Here is a 15,189-nt window from a genome sequence, read left to right on the forward strand (position 1 = left end):
TACCATAGCTTGTTTAACCACTCACCAGTGTAGGACATCTGGGTTGTTTTCAGTTTGGGGCTATTATAAATAAAGCACCTATGGACATTCATGTACAGGTTTTTGTGTGAACATACATTTTCATTTTTCTGGGACAAATACCCAGTAGTGCAATTGTTGAATCATGTGATAGTTGCATGTTTCACTTTTAAAAATTATTGACAAATTATTTTCCAAAGCAGCGGTGCCATTTTACATCCCCACCAATAATTTATTAATTCATCCACTTTCCGTACATCCTTGTCAGAATTTGGTGTTGTCAGTATTTTTTATATTAGCTGTTCTGAAGGTGTAGTAATATCTTATTGGGGTTTTAATTTGCATTTTCCCAATGGTTCATGATATTGAGTACATTTTCTTGTACTTATTTGCCATCTATATATCCTCTTCAGCAAAATGTCTGTTCATGTCTTTTGCCCATATTCTAATTGGATTGTTTATATTTCACTATTGAGTTTTGAGAGTTCTTTAAACTATATTCTAGTTAAGTTGTCCTTTTTAAATACATCATTTGGAAATATTTTCTTCTAGTCTGTAGCATTCCTGTGCATACTCCCACAGAATTTCCACAGGGCAAAAGTTCTAAATTTTGATAAAGTCTGATTTATCTGTTTTTCTTTTCATGGGTCATAGTTTTGATATTAAGTGTAAGAATTGCTTGCCTAGCTGTAGCAAATATCTTGTACTGTGTTTTTTTTATATATAATATTTTGTAGTCTTACATTCTGCATTTAAGTTTGTGATCCAGCACCACTTCTTTAAAGGACTATCCCTCTTCTTTTGAATTGTTTTTGCACCTTTCTAAAAAATAATTTGGGCATATTTATGGATCAATTTCTGGGTTCTATCGTATTATGTTCCATTGATCTATGTGTCTACATTTCTGCCAACCACACTGTTCTGATTATGTTAATTATGTAATAAGCATTAATTTATAGAGTTCTTCCTCCCACCTTCTTCTTTTCCCAGAATGTTTTAGCTGTTCTAGTTCATTTACTTTTTCATATATACTATATGTCAACAAAAATTTTTTGCTGGAATTTTAATAGGAATTGCATAAAATCTCTATACAAATTGGTGAACACTGACATTTTATCTGTTGAATTTTTCAATCCATGGACATGGTATGTTTCTCCATTTATGTGGATCTTGTTTGCTTTCTTTTATCAGTATTGTATCATTTTCAGCATATAAACCCCACAAATGTTTTGTTGGATTTACACACAAGCATTTTAGAAATTATGAATGGCATTGTATTTTTAATTTCAGTATTTATATCTTCATTTCTAGTATACAGAAATGTGAATGGCTTGCATGCTTATTTTGCATACTGCCATCTTGCTGACCTCACTTATTCATTCTAAGAGTATTCTGTAGGATTTTTTACATAGACAGTCATATCATCTGCAAATAGAGACAGTTTTATTTTTTTCTTTTCAGACTCTATTCCTTTTATATAATTTACTTTTCTTATTACACTGGCTGGCACTTCCATTCTATGTTGAATAAAAATGGTAAAGCAGTCAGGTTTTCATCATTAATATAATGTTAGCTGTAATTTTTTGCTGGATGCTTTTTATCAAGGTGAGGAAGTTCTCCTATATTCCTAGTTCTGAGATTTTTCTTTTAACTATAAATGGGAATTGAATTTTGCTGCATCAACTGATATGATTATATGATTTTTATATTTTTAGCCTGTTATTATGTGGATTACATTGATTAATTTTTGCATTTGAACAAACCTTGCATCCACAAAATAAGGCCTACTTAGTCACAGTATATAATTCTTTTTCTATCTTGGAAATGTTATTTTCTAAGATATTGTTGAAGATTTTTGTATCTATATTTATGAGAAATATAACTTTTTGGTACTTTGTCTGATTTGGTCCCAGAGTAATAATAGTTTAATAAAATGAACTCAGAAATGTTCCTCTTCTATTTTCTGAAAGAGATCGTATAGTATTGTTACCTATTTTTTAAACATTTGGTAGGATTTTCCAATAAAACCATCTGAGCCTAGAGATTTCTTTTCAGGGAGTTTTTAAATTGTAGATTGAATTTCTTTAATGGTTACAGGACTATTTACATTATTTATTTATTATTGGGTAAGTTGTACCAGTTTGTACTTTTTGAAGACTTGGGACACTTCGTATAAGTTGTCAAGTTAACATGTGTAGAGTTTTCATAGCATTTCCTTATTATCCTTTTGATGTATGCAGAGGGTGTTGTGATAGTCCCTGTTTAATTCCTGACATTGGTCATTTGTGTCTTCACTATTTTTCACTTGTCAATCTTGCTAGATGTTTATCAATTTTATTGATTTTTTTTTTAAAAAAGAAAGCAGATTTCTCTTTCCTTGATTTTTCTCTGTTATTTTTCTGTTGCCAATTTCATTGATTTTTGTTCTTATTATTTTCTTATTTCTTCTTGCTTTGTGCTCTTTATTTTCTAGGTTCTTAAGCTAGATGATTATATTATTGATTTGAATTTTTTTTCTTTTCTAGCTTGTCTCAGTTTTATCTGAGTCTCACATATTTTGATATGTATATTTTAATTTTATCCAGTTCAATGTATTTTTTAATTTCCCTTGAGACTTCCTCTTTAACATATAGATTATTTAGAAGTGTGTTTTATTTACAAATGTTTGGAAATTTTACTGTTATCTTATAGTTATTGATTTAAGTTTGGATACTTTATGATTGGAGAACATACTCTGTGTCATTTTAATTTTTGTAAGTTAATTTAGGTTTGTTTTATGGATAGATATGATCTATCTTGGGATATGATTCATGGACACTTGAAAAATATCTATTCTTCTGTTGTTGTGTAGGATGTTGTATAAAAATATGTCAAATCCTATTGGTTGGTAGTGGTGTTGAGTCCTATATCCTTCCAGATTTCCTGTCTAGATGTTCTATCAATTGTTGAGAGAAGATTATAGTCTCTCATTATTATTGTGGATTTTTCTATTTATCCTTTCAGTTTTGTCATTTTTCTGCTTCACTTTGCAGCTATGTCATTAGGTGCATACACATTTAAGATTTTTATGGTGCTTGGGGAGTTAACTCTTTTATTGTTATCTAATACCCCCTCTTTCTGGTAATTTTATTTGCTCTAAAGTCTACTTTAATGTATTAATATAGTCACTTCTGCTCTATTTTGACTATTTGCATGATATATATTTTTCATTATATTTAGTTTCGTATAGACACTGTATAGTTATGCCTTGATTTTTAATCCACTGTGCAAATTACTTTTTTATTGATATGTTAGACTAGTTATATTTAACGTAATTAATGGTATATTTAGAATTAGGTCTACTATTTTATAATTTTGTTTTCTATTTGTTCTCTATGTTTACCATCTTTGTTTTATTTTTCCTGCTTTCCTGTGTGTTACTTGAACAATTTTTTAGAATTTAATTTTGAGTTATTGGTAGTTTTATTTAGTGTATCACTGTGTAGCTATTATATTAGTTATCTAGGTATAGTAGTTACTCTAGATATTACTATGAATATAGGTAGATATAGGTATAGATATAGGTATAGGTATAGAGATATACATATACATATAGATATTCATATAGATATGGATATAGATATACTAGTAGAGATAGAGATAGAGATATATAAACAAATTATCACAGTCTACTAAGCATTTTACCAATTCTATTGAAGTTCAGAAACCTTACCTTCCTTTACCCTCATTAGCTTAAAGATTTTCTCTGCATGGTCATCAGTGTTAAATTTTTGCTGCAATCATGAAACATAATTTAGAAGACTTAAGAGAAGGAAAATGTATTTCCTCATATTTTACTCTTTCTGTTGTTCTTTCTTCCTTCCTAATATTCAAAGACTCCTTTTCATTTCCTTTCTATTTAAAGAACTTCCTTTGGCCATTATTTTAAGGTATGTCTGCTGCTGACTAATTCTCTTATTGTTCCTTCATCTGAAAATGTCTTCATTTCTTCATTCTTTTTAAAATATATTATATTGATTTTTTTTACAGAGAGGAAGGGAGAGGGATAGTTAGAAACACTGATGAAAGAGAAATATCGATCAGCTGCCTCCTGCACACTTCCTACAGGGTATGTGCCTGCAACCAAGGTACATGCCCTTGACTGGAATTGAACCTGGGACCCTTGAGTCCGCATGCAGATGCTCTATCTATCCACTGAGCAAAATTGGTTAGGGCCATTTCTTCATTCTTAAAGAATATTTTCACTGCATATAAAATTCTGGTTTGACAGTTATTTTTTATTTTAGCACTTGAAAAATGGTGTTTTACTTTAGTATGGCCTCTAAAGTTTCTAATGAGAAATCTGCTGTTATTTGAGTTGTTTCCACATATAGAAAATATATTGCTTCTCTCTCTCTCTCTCTCTCTCTCTCTCTCTCTCTCTCTCTCTCTCTCTCTCTCTCTCTCTCTCCCTCTCCCTCCCGTGTGTGTGTGTGTGTGTGTGTGTGTGTGTGTGTGTGTGTGTTTTCACAGTTTATCTTTGGCTTTAGTTTTCAGAAGTTTGACTATTATACGATTTGGTGTGGATTTCTTGGAATCCAGGCTTCCACATGGTCCCTGCCAACACAGCAAGGGGAGTATGTTTGTTACCATCCAGCAGGAATGAAAGACACAGCTCCATACTCAGCCTCTTGTGATATCACCCTGGTGAGAGGAGGGCCTTTTTAGATACTCAATGCTGTAAGTGTAGACTATGGTTCTTTCTGTGGTGTTTGGCTTAACGAAAGTGGTTATTTTCTAAAGGTTCTATCTTGCTGGCCTGTTCCTTTCCTGGTACTTTGGCTGGAGAGAGCAGGCTTTTGTTGGGGCTTCTTTGGTCTACACCTGTTTATATTCAAGGTTGTCAATGTCTTCAGCTCCAATTCTATAACATATAAGGAAAAATAAAAATTCCATGAATTCAGCCAAAACCGGTTTGGCTCAATGGATAGAGCATCGGTCTGCGGACTGAAAGGTCCCAGGTTTGATTCCGGTTAAGGCATGTACCTTGGTTGGGGGCACATCCCCAATAGGGGGTGTGCAAGAGGCAGCTGATGATTCTCTCTCATTGATGTTTCTCTCTATCCTTCTCTCTTCCTCTCTGTAAAAAATCAATAAAATGTAAAAAAAAAAAAAAAATTCCATGAATTCAGGCTGCCTTCCTTGCTCACCATTCAGTCTTAAGTTTGTTTCATATATAGTGTCCAGGTTTTAAGTTGTACTTAGTGGGAGAAATAGAGAAAAGTATATCTACTCCATCCTGAAAGTGGAAGTTCCCCAGAAAGACCTTATATAAAGGTAGAGTAACAATAGTTTTGGGGGGAGGACAGGTGAATAATGATGATAATCTCCATGAAACCCAGTAAAATCAACACCACCTGCCTTAAAGAGCTCTAGGAAATAGAGCTTCACAGGAGAGCTAGATTGCAATTACCACTAGATGATGGAGCAGTGGCAGTGCACAGACTACTTGTTATGGAAGGGGCCATTGGAGTTTCAGTGGATATCGTGTAAATGATTGGGAAGTACAGGAAGAGCGAGAAAGCTGAAAAGCTGAGGGAAAAAATTCCTTGGCTGAGAGTGTGAGAGAGATATGACATGTGGGGCTTTTATTTGAGAGCTGACACAGGTTTGACAAGCAAGATCAACTGCTTTAGCAGTCACAGATAAATTTGGTGTGACATCAGAATACAATCACAGTACACTCTTGGCTTTTTTTGTGTCTTGAAATAGCTCTAGCTACAATGAGGTGCAGGTACATAGGAGCAGAAATAGTACCTGCAACATTTGGGCTTCATTTTCTCATAGGCATCACCAGCCCAGATACAAATAATCTAAAATAAAAGGCTTAATTTCCAGAATGTTCTGGGAGAGTGGTGGGCCACTCACTAACTCAATCCCCACCCCATAGTTTCTCGTTCTAATAGGGTTCTCCAGCAAATCAGTATTAATCCTTTGTGTCTAGGTGTTGTCTGGTATAAATTTTGGAAGATTTGAATATTGAGGTTGTCACTTTAAAAAATTGTTGCTCCTGCAACAACAACAACAATAATAAATTTATTGAGGGCTTATTCGATGCCATGCACTGTTCTAGGTGCTTGACATGTTATATCATTTCATCCTCACAAGTACTGTATAAGGTAGATACTAATTATTTCATTAGCTCCATTTTATGCACAAGCAAAGTAGCGACATGGCAAAGGACTTAGAAATATGTTCAAAACCTCGATTGAATTAAAAACTGGCATAGTCATCTTCTCTGTTACCACATTCATTATATGAGACTCACAAAGAATGTTTTCCAGTGCTTTCCCAGATAATTGCTACAATACAACTCTTGTATTTATGTCAATTGTTGGGATAAAAAGTAATGGGTACTAATCTCATTTGTTTCATCCCTGGCAAATCACTTGATCCATTATCCCTATTTTTTCTTCTTTAAAATTGGGCCATTCATACCAGAGAACCACCCCTCTAGCTACAGACAACAAAGTAATAAGATTTTATTGCAAAACATTTTCAAAACATGAATTTGTACTAAACTATTAGTCAGCCAATAGGGAGTTTGGGGGCAGCTAAAGAAGGAGAAACACAGGAAATGGGAGAGAAACCAGAGGAAAAGAAGGGTTGCTTAGTGAGGTGAAACCTAGGAGAGAACAAAAGTGCAAGGACATTTTGAGAAGGCAGAGGTTTGTTTTGACCTGTACCCACCCTCATGTTGGCTCACTTGGGGGCCTCACAGATGGCTACATCAGTGCTAAATAATGACTTGAGTTGTCAAAAGAGCTTCTTTGGACTGTTTTCCATGTCGTCACCCTTGACTCTCCTCTCCTTTCATCTACCTTTCCAAAAGTTCCCAACAGATGGTTTTAAGGTTGGCTCATATTGATTTTGCTTCATGCAGAAATGTGCCAGAGCATCTTAGAGCAGAGTTCCTGGCTGATGCTAGTGGTGTGTGTGTGTGTGTGTGTGTGTGTGTGTGTGTGTGAGTGTGTGTGTCCTCAGAGAACAGTTCTCTTGCCTGATGTAGAATCAGTGTCATATTGCATTTATCTTCACAGAGGCAAAAAAAGGGGGGAAAAATTTTCAATGTGATCTTATTACAAACCATCTTTTTTTAAAATTAATTTTTTATTGATTAAGGTATTACATATTTGTCCTCAACCCCCCATTCCAATCCCCCCCACTCATGCCCCCACCCCCCTATTGTCCTTGACCACTGGTTAGGCTCATATGTGTGCACATAAGTCCTTTGGTTGATCTCCCTTTTATCCCCACCCTCCCTTTGAGGTCCAACAGTCTGATCCATGGCTCCGTATCTCTGGGTCTGTTCTTCCTCATCACCACCTTTTGCCCACCGTCCAGAACTGAAATATCATGGCTGACATGTACACATAAGGAACTGTTTGACATTGAACTTGGGTCTCAAAAGAACTGGTGGCCCAGAAAGAAGCTCACTTCAGACTGATTCATGTGCCTTTCAGCATAACCATTATTGCTTGTCTCATTTTTGGTTCTTATAAGTATATTTCCAGTAGGACATGATCTCACTCATCTAAGGGAAATGGTGAACAAACCATCTTTAAACATTGAAAATTCCCCTTTAGTGATGCACTTCCAGGGTGGGGAAAATTTGGATTTTTTTGAGTCAAGACTATAAACAAAAAAATTCCTCTTCCTGGATTGAAGGCCACCATCACCATGGATCAACTTAATGATTAAAAATCTGTAGATTCTCCCATCAAATTGAGACAGATTCCTGCCAGAAACCAATCATTGTCTCACTAATAGAAATATGTAGAAGGCTGGTCAACCTTGAAGCTCTGAAAAGTCAGAACCAACCACTCCCTGTCTGAGACAATGATAACTGAGGCAACTTCCCCATCAAATGATCATATAAATCCTTACTGATAAAATAATCTGCCTGTTACTGGAATTACCTGCCTATGGGCTATGGGTGTATCCCATAGTCTCAATAAAAGGGATAGCAAGGCCAGAACCTAGCAGTAGTCCTCCCACTAGAGGTGGATTCCTGCCTGGCCCCTGATTTCCCAAATTAAATCTTTTTCCAGTCTCTTTCCTTTGTGTGCGGCCTTCTCCAGAACCCGAACCCTGAAAGGAACCTTGAACTATGCAGGATGTGAAAGGGGCTCCCACAGATTCCAAGACTTGAGGATTAAGGATTTTCATGCTGTCAACTTTTAGGAAAACCCGAATAATGGAAGACCAGATCCCAAACTCCATTTGTTTGCCTCTGTCTTCTTTTCCAAGAGGAATGCTGGCCGAAGCTCCCCATCAAAATTTACCCCCTGAGAAGCACTTTTTTCCTTACCTTTATTTGGGGGGAAATAGTATATAAAATAGACTTTTAAGCAATTTAAATTAATAAGCTCCTATACATCTTTATGTGTTCATCTCTTTCCTTCCCCTGCTCCACAACACAGAATATATTGCAGACATATTAAAGTCCTAAAATAAGGTTTCATTATGTCATGTCACTCCTCAAACACCTTCAATGACTCCCAGTTAAACTGAATTTATTCTAAATACAATGACTCCCAGTTAAAATCCCAGGATAAATTCCAAAAATTTCAGACAGATTTTCTCCCACTCTTCTGTTATATAATTCCCTAACTTCAGAATCCTCCTAAACATGTCTTCACTTTCCCTTATTCCTTATTCCTCTTAACAATTCCTCATCTTAGCCCTTGACAATGCTTTCCCTTCTATATGTCTAAAATCCTTTAGAGAGGTGGTTCTCAAAAGTGTGGTCCCTGGACCAGCAGCATCAGCATCACCTGGGAACTTGTTAGAAATGCAAATGCTCAGGCTGTACCACAAACCTACTGAATCTGAATCTCTGGGAGACCCTGCAATCTCATTTTAACATTCTAGTTCTTATGCACATTCAAGTTTAAGAATACTTTTTTGTTCAGATCTCACCTCTTCCTGGATACTTATCTGATCATCAAGGCTTTGATTTCAGCTCTCCATGTTTGTCTGCTTCATTTGGCAATAGCCGTGTGCAGCTTTGTCAAGGGTTAGCTACCTTTTAAGGAAGCCAGGGGTGATTTACCTCTCTTCTTTCTTCCCTCCCTCTCATCCTAATCTAATATAGGCCCCAGCACAGACACTCAGTCAGCAATTGTTGATTGAGGTTAAATAGCTGAGCATACATAAGTTTTGGTAATACTTTTCTAGTTTTGAAGTCTGCAAGAAAGACCTAAACTTCCAAAACTTGTCCTTTGGTTCCCCTGGAATGAACAGAATACTAGGTCAGATGTCTCATGACCCTGACTCTTCTAGCACTTAAAGCTTAATAATCTGGAGAAGATATAAATGATTGATACAGACCATGTTTTAACTACCAATGGTTAAAATGGACCCAGAAAACTCTTTGGCACAATTTTGGCTACCTAGGACAAAAGGCAGGTCTGTTTTGGGGGGACTCAAAAAGGTATTTAATAAGGTATTTTAAATGCTCTCATTTATAATTTCTATTTTTAAGTAATCTGATTAGAATTCATTATTTTATGTAATATGGCTGATACTAAGCTACTACTAGTGGGGAAGATCATAAGCTCTTGCCATTTTTTCCTATATGTTTTTGATCTTGAATTAATGGTAGAATCTTGATCTATGTTTTCTTTGTAGAGATTTTTAAAGTTACTTGCCAATTTTGAAAGTTATTAATTAAAACTGCATAACATAACTTGTAATGTCATCTACCCATGAATATGTAAACTGTAATAATTTGCAATGTGATGAAGGGAATGATCACATGAGGGCTCTGATGTCAACTATTCCCAGTATGGAACATTCACTCCTCCAGGATATCTCAAAAAACATATGGGATGTATGAACTTCTCATACAGATTGAGGGAAGGCATTGGTGGCAATCTATCTATTAAATAGTAATAAAACTGAACATATCTATCTGTTCCTTTTAACATTTGATCTGTACACCCCAATGTATTATCTCACTCACCTCTGAGTATGATCAATGTATGTGGAAAACCATTGCTCTACAGAATCTAAGTCCATGTCTAAACAGTCAAAGCCAAGTGGAGGATTGGGACCAATAAAGAATACATTATCTCACAGAGAATCACTTGCCACTGGGACAGAGGGGGTGTGGTAGGGTGGGCAATATTTCTCTGAATTAATATTCATGAGTCCTTGAGTTCTTGAGTTCTATGTCTGAAGGAAGAAAGAAGTTATATACATGAAGTGTGCAGGTAGAGAAGGGTGAATAAATTGGAAATGAGGAAAAGAAAGTAGAAGGCAGGATTTCTAAAAATTGACTCTGGCCCTAGCCTGTTTTGCTCAGTGGATAGACCTGTCGACTGAAGGGTTGGGGGTTCAATTCTGGTCATGAGCATGTACCTGTGTGGCGGCGACTGGGCATGTGTGGGACACAACCAATCAATGTGTCTCTCTCACATTTATGTTTCTCTCTGTGTATCTCTCTCTATCCCTTCCACTCTCTAAAAATAAAATAAATTAAAAATTAAAATTGACTCTGAAAAAGCCAGTGATATAGATATAATTATATAGAGAGATCTAATAAAAGACTCAAACACATTTAATGAGAAAGTGGTCAACTTTTATCTGAAATCCTGTATATACTATTAGGAACAAAGTTTTAGCTTATATGGAAGTGACCATAGGCAAATGAAAATCAAAGAAAAGTGACATATAAGAAATTAATATGCCACAAAAGAATAAAAGCAAAGAAAAATTTAAAAAGTGAAAGAACAGATTAAACAAAAGAGAAAATATGTCTTTTGACTATGCTTCTTCAAATATATAAAATGTAAGCTTTAGCATGCTTTTGCTTCTTCATATTCTACCCTACACTTTTGAGTTTGGTTTTTTTGTTTGTTTGTTTGTTTTTGTTTTTTTTTTTTAACATAAATTGGACCTCTGAATGATCTCTGTGATTCATTTTGCTTTATTTCTCCAGAATCAAATATTAGCTGTTATATATGCTTTTTGATTTGTAAGAATGATTTAAGCAAGTGCTACCTTTCACTGGTTTTGGTGTTCAAAGCCAACCCTTTACTCCCATAACTTCCTCATTCTCTTATCTCAAAGCTATTTCTAGACTACCAACTTCTTTAACGCTTTAATAAAAAAAAAACACAAAAAAACAATTTAGCCGAAACCAAAATGGGTTTGGCTCAGTGGATAGAGCCTCGGCCTGTGGCCTGAAATGTCCCAGGTTCCATTCAGGTCAAGGGCATGTACCTTGGTTGCAGACACATCCCCAGTAGGGGGTGTGCAGAAGGCAGCTGATCGATGTTTCTCTCTCATCGATGTTTCTAACTCTCTATCCCTCTCCCCTCCTCTTCCTCTCTGTAAAAAATCAATAAAATATATATTTTAAAAAGATACAATTTAGATATATGTTGTTGATTATGTAAAAAAAGAAATGGTTATGATTGAATAAATTCTAGAAGTCAGCAGCTTAAAGAAAGACATAAAAAAACACCCACAGTTTTACAAACTTATCCAAATGCCAATTATAATTTAATACTTCCCTCTAGGAATAAATACTTTCTTGGTTTTTACCTTGAAATGAATTCATGAACATTACATAAGCCCGTTCCAAACAGGATGATTAAGAGACAATTAATAGCAGACATTTAATGCTAGTCAAATTTAGTAAACATTTGCTTCTTTGAAACTTTTTATTTGCCAGATAGGCAAAAGCTACTTGACTTTTGTAGTATATCTTCTAGCAAATGTTATGTTTGGAGTTTGAAAGCAGCATCTTGGGAAACAGTGAGCTGTTACCATGGTCTTGGAATGCCATAATCCTTAATTCTGCAATCGTCCTGCAGCCAAATGTCAAAGGAATTTTTGGGCAAGCAACCTAATGCTTCAGACCCTCTGGTTTCTAATCTCATTATAAAACAAATGTAGTAATAACCTCTCTCAGCTTCTTAACACTTTTCCTACCCTTGGCTTCAAGACCCTTCTTAACAATCTTTCTAATCTCTCCTTACATTTTGTTCACTCTCAGTGGCATAGGTAGTATATTTGATACCTGAAGCAGATCATTTATTAAAATGCCTTTTATTTCCGTGCCAAAGTTATTTTCATATCAATCATATAATAATTGCAATGATCATTTTTCAATTATTATTTAGTTTTAAAATAAAAAATTAACAATTTTAAAGGACTTTTTGTCTGGACAAGATGGTTTAGACCCATTTTCCCTGCTCCCCCCTGTGAAGTACAACTATAAACTCTGGAAAGAACTTAAGAGGCCACCAAGGGAGTACTCTGAAAGGTAGGAAGAGGAAGGCTGGTTTGGGATCCCAGGACAGAAAGAATGACACAGCAGCAGTATGTCTTATATGCCCCGCACAACAAAGAAGGCTACCCAGGCCTTGCAATCCCAGACCCTTAACCTAACAACCAGGCAAGCTCACCAGATCAAGCAGTAGGCCCTCTGATCACATCAGGTGAGCCTGACAGCACAGGCAAGGGGAGTGTATCAGCTAAAGAAAATACTTTCCTCCCTTGCCAGGCCTAAGACTACCTTGCTAGGAGACACCTGGCATATTGGCACTGGCAAGAGAGATTCTACCACACACAAGAAGCTATCTTGCCTAGGAAACAATCTTCATCTCTATGGGCCAGAGACATCAACTGGCCCTTCCTAGGGTAACCCCTTAGGCAGCACCAATAGGGACCAGTGAGAGTCCCAACAGCACCAGATAAACCAAGCACACCCAAAAATACTGCAAAGGCTCTGAAAACTAAGTTATCATTCCAACGATACTCCAAAAAGTAGGTTAGGACATGCATGCTAAACCTAAACAGGTGAGTACATGATAAAACAAAATACTTAAGTGGGACCTAGAGTCTCACAGCATAATAGTATAAATATCCAGGATAAAATTGCAAAATCAAGAGCCAGGAAAATCACAACTTCAATAAAAAAGGGCAATTAACTGATGCCAACACAGTGATGAATCAGATATGTTGGAGTTATCTAACAAGGAGTTTAAAGTGACCATAACAAAAACAAAACAAAACAAAACAAAACAAAACAAAACAAAAAAAAAACTTCAACAAGCAATAGCAAATTCTCTTGAAATAAATGAAAATATAGAAAATCTCAGAAAAGAAAATGAGCTATGAAAGGGATGAAATGGAAATCTTCTAACTGAAAAATATAATACCCAAACTTTTTTTAAAATTGATTTTAGAGAGGAAGGGAGCGGGAGAAAAAGAAATATCAATAATGAGAGAGAATCATTGATCAGCTGCCTCCCACATGTCCTCTACTGGGAATTGAACCCACAACCTAGGCATGTGTCCTGACCTGGAATGGAACTGTGACCTCCTGCCTCATAGGTTCATGCTCAACCATTGAGCCACACAGGCCAGGCTAACACCCCAAATTTTAAACCTGCTTGATAAACTCAATAGTTGAGTAACTTAATCAGCAGATAGAATCAATGAACTGTGGACATGTAAATAAGATGTATCCAATCTGAAAGAGATGGAAAATAGATTAGAAAAAAAAATGAACAAAAAGAAAAAAAAATCATATTAGTGTCCCAGAAGAAGAGAAAAAGATTAGGGCTGAAAAATATTAGAAGAAATAATGATGTAAAATACCCCAAATTTAGCAAAAGAAAACACACAGATACATGAATCTGAACAAGCCCCAAACAGGACAAATTCAAAGAAATTCATACCAGCACATCATAGTTAAAGCTCTGAAAACTAAAGGCAAAGATAAAATATTGAAAGCAGCCAGAAAAAAATGATGCATTAACTATCAGGGAACATCAATTCTAATGACAGTGGATTTCTCATCTGAAACTACAGAGCACAAAAGCAAGTGGAACAATATTTTACAAGTTCTGAAAGAACTGCCAACCCGGAGTATCCTTTAGGTGTAAAGGGGAATCAAGACATTTGCAGGTGAAGAAAAATTATGAGAATGTGTTGCTACCAGGCATACTCTTAATTATTGGCTAAGGGAAGTTCTTCAAGAAGAAAGTAAGTTATAAAAAGAAGGAATCTTGAAGCATCAAGACTGAAGAATGGCTTGAATCTGGAACACAGACAAGCACTGGTGAGGATGTGGTGCCAAGGAACTCTCATTCATTGCTGGTGGGCATGCAAAATGGCAGTTACTTTGGAACATTATTTGGTGGTTTCTTATAAAACTAAATATACTTTTACCATAAGATCCAGCAATCATAATCCTTGGTATTTACCTGTACGTGGATGTTAATAGCAGCTTCATCCATAATTGCCAAAAACTAACAAGCAATCAAGATGCCCTTCAGTAACTGAATGTATAAATAATGGTACGTCCAGACAATGGAATATTATTTGGCACTACAAAGAAGTGACCTCTCAGGCCATGGAAAAAATATAGAACAAACTTAAGTGCATATTACTAAATGAAAGAAGCCAATCACTTCATGATTCCAATTATATAACATTCTGAAAAAGCCAAAACTATGGAGATAGCAAAAAGATCAGTGGTTGCCAAAAAGTGGAGGTCAGATGAAGGATGAGTAGGTGAAGCACAGAGGATTTTTAGAGCAGTGAGAATACTCTGGCATGTATAATGGATACATGTCATTATACATTTGTTAAAATTTGTAGAATATGCAACACCAAGAGTGAAACCTAAGGTGAGCCACGGGCTTTGGGTAATTATGATGTATTAATGTACTAAACACATCAACTATAGCAAATGTGGCATGACTCTTTGGTAATGCTGATCATGGTGGAGACTATGCATGTGTAAGGGCAAAGGGTAAATGAGAAATATCTGTACCTTTCTCTCAACCGAGCCTAAAACTGCTCTAAAAAAATAAAGTCTTTAAAAAATAAATCAGGGCAATATATATATCAACAAAGAAGAAAATCTAAATAAACAATGTTAATTGATTCAGAAAATATATTTCACAAAATTCAACACTCATTCATGATTTTTAAAAATCTCAGATTTGTTCGTTATTCTCACAATACCTTTGGTTATTTTTGGTCTTTTGTAATTCCATATGAATTTGAGATTTTTTCTTCTATTTCTATGAAAAATGCCATTAGCACTGTGATAAGGATTTCATTGGATTTGTACATTACTTTAGGTTGTATCAACATTTTAACAAT

Source organism: Pipistrellus hanaki, assembly GCF_964339955.1.
Source record: "Pipistrellus hanaki genome assembly, chromosome: X".
Classification (NCBI taxonomy): domain Eukaryota; kingdom Metazoa; phylum Chordata; class Mammalia; order Chiroptera; family Vespertilionidae; genus Pipistrellus; species Pipistrellus hanaki.